The sequence below is a fragment of the Humulus lupulus genome, chromosome 6 (assembly GCF_963169125.1).
Source record: "Humulus lupulus chromosome 6, drHumLupu1.1, whole genome shotgun sequence".
In the NCBI taxonomy this organism is placed as follows: Eukaryota; Viridiplantae; Streptophyta; class Magnoliopsida; order Rosales; family Cannabaceae; genus Humulus; species Humulus lupulus.
The window spans coordinates 208,369,195-208,377,066 of NC_084798.1; positions in this window are offsets into that span (position 1 = coordinate 208,369,195).

A 7,872-nucleotide genomic window follows, 5' to 3' on the forward strand; every position below is an offset into this window, starting at 1 on the left:
CAGCCATTTCTCTAGATTGCTAACCTCAAAAATGAAAATTCAAAGCTTACCTTGGCTCTATCTCAGACCTTGATCAGTTCCTGAGCTAATCCTCCAGATTATTCCCTTCAATTCTCAAAGACACAGCTTAATTCCAGCAGTTTCCTCTCAAGTTTCAGAAGTTTTTCTTCCTTAGGAGAGAGAAGAGAGCAAAGCTGAGAATAAGTCGATTCTAACTTTGTGTCTACTGTTTTCTAAAATCCTCCCAAGTCTATCCTTAAGTTATTAGACTAATCCCAAAGCTCGGGGTGCCGGGAACGTCCCCGAGGCCGAAACGGTAAAATCCCCCAATAATCCCGCCTAGACATCCTAACCTCAAATATATCTCCAATTATTTATTTTCATCACCCGATAGTCTAAATCACTACCCGATACCTAAAATACTCATTGACTTATCCAAAGTCAATTATAATGCCCCGTTATGACTTTTCCCGCTATCTAGCCCTAGGATCGCCTCGAGTCGCCGACTGCAGAATTATCCACATAATAATGTGGTTCTTGCATATATCTCATACATATATATCACATCATTATATAATATCATCAATTATCATAAGCACACTATTAATCATATAATTACACATTTAATTCAATAACATTCATTCTAATCCCAATTATGCCCTCCCGCACACTAATCAAGACCCTTAAGCCTTATTAGCAAATTTGGGTCGTTACATGATCGTTCTCAAGAGTCATCCTTTTACTAATTCTTGCTCGAACCTGAGGTAAGAAAACTGCACCCTAGCATGTGTGGTTATTATTATGAGGCATGTTGAATGTTGAAATGTAGAAATTGAATGCATATTAAATGCTTAGCAAATCTTGCTCATTTGTGATGCAGGAGAAACATGTGGTTAGGGCATTGTAATGCCCCAAATTTCCTAATAAGGTTTAGGACCTTGATTAGGAGGCCGGGAGGGCCATAATTGATTTATTATAGTATTTAACGATTATATGCATGTTTACGTGAATTATATTATTATATGATGGTGGATGCATGCATATGGGAGAATTTATTATTGTGAGGGTATTTTGGTAATTTGGCCACTGTGGGCGTAATCGCATATTTTGGGTGCATGGTTGTGATTAATTAATATAGCCACATTATAAGGTGGATTGGTTCGAGCTAATCGATCATGAGATGTAAGTGTTCGGTCTAGTCATAACAGGTTTAAGTTCGGGGCTCGGGGTGAGTCTCGGAGCGAATTTAATGATTAGAGCATTACCGGGAATTAAAGGGTAATGGGATATGATTTATTGGTATTTGGGAATATTGAGAATAGCGGGAATTGGGAAGTGTTAATTATGATTAACGGGATAAGTGAAAAGTTCCAATTCTACCCTTGAAATGGTTATAGAGACTTAAAGTGACTTAAGGGCAATTTGGTCATTTGGAGTTTGGATATATATGACTTAGGAGGGCTGTAGAAAGAACAAGGCAAAACAGAGTTCTCTCCCTCTCTTCCCGTACAAGCTTCTTCCTTCACTTCTCTTTGAATTTTGAGAGCCCAAATTGAGGAGTTGAGCTAGGAAATCAAAGGTGGACGCTTAGGAATTTGGTTCAGCCATTGAAGGAGGTTCAAACTCGGATTTGAGGTAAGTTCAGCCATGAGTTTCTGGTTTATACTCTATTTTGGGTTTAAACTTTCAGCTTGTGATTTCATGGTAAATAGTTGGAATTAATGGAAGTTTAGTTGATGTTTAACTTGGGTTTTGATGTGGGTGAGTTGTTGATAATGTTTAGTGGTTAAATTGGGTGTTAGGTTGAGGTTTGGAACTGGTTTGAAGGGTTGGTTTCGGGGAAAAACGCAGGGGAAAGCAAGCTGGTGCTTGCTGGTTTTGGTAATGGGTCACGGCACGGCTGTGGTGAGCCGCGGCCTACGTGCATTTTTGTGAAGGGTTTGGCTCTATCAGGAGGGTGAGCCGCGGCGTGTCTCTGGTGAGCCGCGGCCCATAGAGGCAGATTTGGCCAGAATAGGGTTTTTGACTTAGGGATGCTTGCCATAGGCCTCAGGGTTGATCTTACTACTTGGTTAAGTGGGGATTGATGTCCCGGAGGCTAGATTTTGGTTTGGAAACTTGTGTTGATCATTTTTATTGATGGTATCGTATATTTGGTTATGACTAGGTGACCGCTAAAGGACTAAAAGTTGATCATTCTCAAGGGTCGTTCTTTAAATCATTCTAACTCGACTCTGAGGTAAGAAAACTGCACCCTGTGTATATGTGACATGCATGGATATTCCTGATGCATGTGGGTTGGTTATTAAGTATGACATGCATGGCTATTCTTGATGCATGTTGGTTAATTGTTGAACGTGACATGCATAGCTGTTATTGGTGCATGTTGGATTATTGATATGGTGCATGTGATGCACGGGAAACATGTGATTAGGACATGCTTGTATACTGTGTATGATATCATTCAGAGCTTGAGCCTCTGTGTTTATGCATAGTCCTAATTGTTTTAATATCTGTTAAGTAAGCATGCCGAATACCTTGGTTATAGATATTGGACATGTGATATATGTTTGGTGGCATGGCTTACCTGTGTATGGCGCTGACTTATTAGTCAGAATCGACAATGGTGTCAGATCCGTCTGTGAAGCTGTGACTTATTAGTTAAGTTCACAACGGGCTGGGCACTGGTCGTGTTTCACTGACCCAAGGGTTAGAAGTGGCAGTGCGTTGTGGACGCCGGGCCAAATAAAGATTAGATCTAATCGAGGTTGGCATTGAATGACTCATATGGGGTATTAATGCTGGACCGACCGGAAGGTCAATGAGAACTATAAGCGCTTGCCTGGTCTAAGACCAGATGATCATCAGCCAAGGTATATGACCCCGGTGACTGCTTGTCAGATGGCTGGGGGACGCTGTCCTTGGTTACGACTCTAGAGTCGAGAGGATGGTTATGTTGGTGACTAATCACCATGCACCTATCCTAACCAAGCTTATGAAGGAACCACTTATCAAATAAGCCTTGGTGACCCTATCGTCATATGGCTAGAGGGAGCTGTATCCATTTCTGTGACTTTTGGCTATTGTCACCTATCTGTTTTGGACCGCTGGTTCTGAATGGCTAGTATGGTTATTGTTGATATTATATCATGTTATCTGTTGATATTATATCATGTTATCTGTTGATATTATATCATGTTACCTGATGATATTACATCATGTTATATGTTGATATTATATCATGTTATATTGTGTTTTCTTGCTGGGCTTTGGCTCACGGGTGCTACGTGGTGCAGGTAAAGGCAAGAGGAAGCTGGATCATCCTTGAGTTGGAGAGCTTAGGTGATAACGAGTACATATGCAGCTGCTCGTCCGCCACGGCCGAGGTTTAAAGTGGAACTAGGGTTAAACCCTGTTTTGCCGCTTGGAACGGCCTGTTGTAAATATTTTCTGTAATAGACTCTGAAATTATATTTTCGGGATCCCAATGTATATATTAGACGTTCTAGTGAAACGTTACATCTTAACCAAAGTTTTTAATCCCTAAACCGCTAACCATACTTAGTTCACGTTTTTGGCCAAATGGCTCGGTTAGCGAGTTTAGCACTGTTTACAAGGCACACCGTAACGGTCCCTGGAGTTTGGGGCGTTACAGACATGCCATGAATGTTAAATGTGAGATTGATCAGAGCTTAAGTCTCTGTGTTTATGCATGATCCAAATTATGCTAGAAATTTTAAAGTAAGCAAGTTGAATGCCCTGTATTCGGATATTTGACACATAATATATGTTTGGTAGCATTGCTTACTTGTGTGTGGCACTGATTATTCAGGATCGGCACTGGTCGCGTATTACTGACCTGAGAGTCAGAAACGGCATAAGCGTCATGAACGCAGAGCCGATAAAAGATTAGATCTAATCGATATCAGCATTGAATGACTCTAGGAGCATTAATGCTGGACCGACCCGATGGTCGATGAAAATTATAAGTGCTTGTCTAGTCTAAGACTAGTTACTCAGAGTCAGGGCCAAAGGCCTAGGTGACTGTTTTGTCACATGGCTGAGGGAGCGGAATCCCATGATAATGACTTGATGACTAGTCACTCGTTTAAAGGTACAGACCCTCTGTTAGTGACTTGATAATTAGTCACTCGTTTAAAGGTACATACCCCCTGTTAGTGATTTGATAATTAGTCACTCGTTTAAAGGTACAGACCCCCTATTGGTGACTTATTGATCAGTCACTCGTTCATTGTTTGAACTTATTTGCCTGCTTGAATATGGCTATATTTGCTAGGCATGCGCCTTATGATTTGATGACATGTTATCACTGTTCATGAGCATATTGAGTTTTCTTGCTGGGCTTCGTCTCACGGGTGCTATGTGGTGCAGGTAAAGGCAAAAGAAAGCTGGACCATCCTTGAGTTGAAGAGCTTAGGTGACGATGTGTACATATGCGGCTGCTCAACTGCCACGGCCGAGGGTTGAAAGAGGAACTAGGGTTAAACCCTGTTTTGCCGCTTAGATCGGCTGGTTGTAAATATTTTCTTGTAATAGACCTTTAAATTATATTTTTGGGATCCCAATGTATACAATAAACATTCTAGTGAAATGTTATATCTTAACCAAAAATTTTAATCCCTAAATCGCTAATCATACTTAGTTACACGATTGTGGCCAAATGACTCGATTAACGAGTTTAGCACTGTTTATAAGGCACACCGTAACAGTCCCTGGAGTTTAGGGCGTTACAACTTGGTATCAGAGCGAGCCAAGGTTTGTGGTTCCTGAAGACAAGCTGGGCATGTACACTCGTCACTAAAGATAGCTTCACTCAGGGAATGGTAACTAGTTGTGTAGTTATGTGCTTAACTGTTTAAATAGAATGTAAATGCTTTACCTGCATATTGTATTAGGGAGCATGAAATTCTGATAGAGCCTGGCTCTTGACTATATGATTATATGCTCCGTGAATATATATATATATATGAGTGTGATCATATGATTACCTGCTCCATGAACATATGTAATTGTGATATTTGCATGCTAGAGTTGGAGGCTTGGTGTGAGTGTTGGAAGAGCAGGGATTATGATTGATGTATGAATGTTAGGGGCTTGTTTATAGCATTGCAAGTGATTTGTGAATGTGGTGTGGTAAGATTGATTAGTGGGGAAAGCTCTTGATATGCTCATCATGATTAATGGGTTAAGTTATTGACTGCAAACTCAATCAGCAGGTTTATATTCAAGGCAGATAATGAGGCCTGGTTGTGGTTATACAGAGGCTGGGAGTTACAGCCAGGGTATTAGTTCTTCATCTGCTCCTATGAGTTTTCAGCAGATGTTTACAGATTTGCAATCAAGATTGCAGAGGCATGAGGAAGAGATCAGGTGTTAGAAGCAACAACAGAACCTGTTGGGAAACACTTCTTCCTTGGTTATGCCAAGAGTGGCATCAACTTTGGCTTAGCCTAGGGTTGAGAGCAGATGGGAATTTCTTTGTGGAAGATTCCAGGAGTATTGCCCTCCAGTCTTCGAGGGAGGCCTAGATCCATTCAGAGCTGAGAAATGGATGGGCATGATCAGTTCCATTCTTGACAGTATGTGGCTGGTAGGTCACGATAGGGTGTCTTGTGCAACATTTGTATTGCGGGATGATGCCCGGACGTGGTGGGAAGTAGTATCCCAGACACGAGACACAGTTGTGATGGATTGGAAAGAATTTAGGCAGTTGTTCAATGAGAAGTATTATTGTGATGCAGCCAAGACTGCTAAGGTCAATGAGTTTCTGAATCTCGTTCATGGAAATGTAATAGTAACTGAGTATATTAATAGGTTTGATGGGTTGGCCAAGTTCGCTTTTGACATGGTACCCATAGATGTAGCTCGGAAATAAATGTTTACTCAAGGATTGAATTCCCGGATAGCTCAGGGCATTAGAGTCCGCAGTGTATGAAATCTCTACTTACGCTCAGGTGGTAGGGAAGGCTCTTACTGTTAAGAGCGCAGGACATCAGATTGGGCAGAAGAGTGCTGTAGAGCACAGAGATCAGGTAGTGGTACCTCCACTTATTGGAGCAAGCAAGAATGAAAGTTGGAAGACTTACCCAGAAGCGCTAGCCCATTTTCCAGTAAGCCTATTTTAGGGCTCAGGATGACTTTTAAGGCTCGGGGATGGGTTCATTTACCCTGTTTGGGTGGATTGGGAGTCCCGAGAGGGCGGGATTGATCCCGGGAGTGAGGTTTTAGATTGTGAACCTCTTATTGATTTACTTTATTAATGGATTCCAATTGGTTGTGACTAGGTGATCGCTAAGGAACTAAAGAGCAGATCGTCCTCAAGGGTCGTTCTTTTATTATTTCTCGCTCGAACCCGAGGTAAGAGAACTGCACCCTATGTATATGGCATGCGTGGTTATTATAGAGGCATGTTGATTGTTAAATGTGGACATTGATTGCATATTAAATGCTTAACAAATCTTGCTTACTTGTGTATGGCATTGACTAGTCAGAATTAACACTGATTGGTTGTTACTGACCTAAGAGTCAGAAGCGGCATAAGCGTCATAAACGCAGAGCCGACAAAAGATTAGATCTAATCGATATTTGCATTGAATGACTCATATGGAGCATTAATGTTGGACCAACCCTAAGTTGAATGAAAACTAAAAGCGCTTGTCTAGTTTATGACTAGTTACTCAGAGCCAGGGCCAAAGGCCTAGGTGACTGTTTGTCACATGGCTAAGGGAACGGAATCCCACAGTTGTGACTCTATGGTCACTCGGTAGGTTTATGCTGGCGACTATTTCACCAGATACCTATCTCGTTTAAGCTAGTGAAATGATCACTTATCTATAAAGGGTACGGAACCCACCTTAGTGACTTTCACAATTGTCACTCCTCTGTTATGGACTAGAAGTGCTGGATGATTATTATGATCATTGTTGATACTATATTCATGCAGTATTGTGTTTTCTTGCTGGGCTTTGACTCATGGGTGCTATGTGGTGCAGGTAAAGGGAAGGAAAAGCTCACCCAGCCTTGAGTGGAGAGCTTAGGTGGTGATGTGTACATATGCAGCCGCTTGACCACCACGGCCAAGGAGTTCTTAGGGGAACTAGGGGGTTTACCTTATTTTTGCCACTTAGATCGGCGGGTTGTAAATTTCAAACTGTAATGACCATTTTGTATCATAAATAACTTGTAAACGTTTTTTTATGGGCTCGTGAATAGTTTTATGTTTCAAATCAAATATATCTTTTCCTTTTAATTGGTTTTCCACCTTAACTTACTAATGACACCTAGAAGCACATTTTTAACCAAAGAACTCGGTTAGCGAGTTAAATTCACAGTTCAAAGTTCACTATAATTGTCTTGGGGTAGCCAGGGCGTTACAATCGGTGTTTACATCAAGATTTTGGGGAAGCTTGCAGCAAGCCATGGGTACCAAGTTAAGTCTTAGTACGACATTTCATCCTCAGACCGATGATCAGTCCGAGCGTACCATACAAATTTTAGAAGATATGTTGCGCGCTTGTGTACTTGATTTCGGAGGATCATGGAGTAAGTATTTACCATTGATAGAATTCTCCTACAGCAATAGATGCCAGTCAACGATCAGGATGGCACCCTATGAGTTACTTTATGGAAGGAGGTGTCAATCGCCGTTACATTGGGACGAGGTAGGAGAAAGGAAACTTCTTGGACCCAAAGCTGTTAGAGAAGCTCAGGATGTGGTAGCGCTGATTAGAAAGCGTATGCTCGCTGCTCAGAGCCGACAGAAAAGTTATGCAGATGCCAAGCGGCGTGATGTGGAATTCAAAGTCGGAGATCAAGTCTTCTTAACGATATCTCATATGAAAGGTGTGAAGC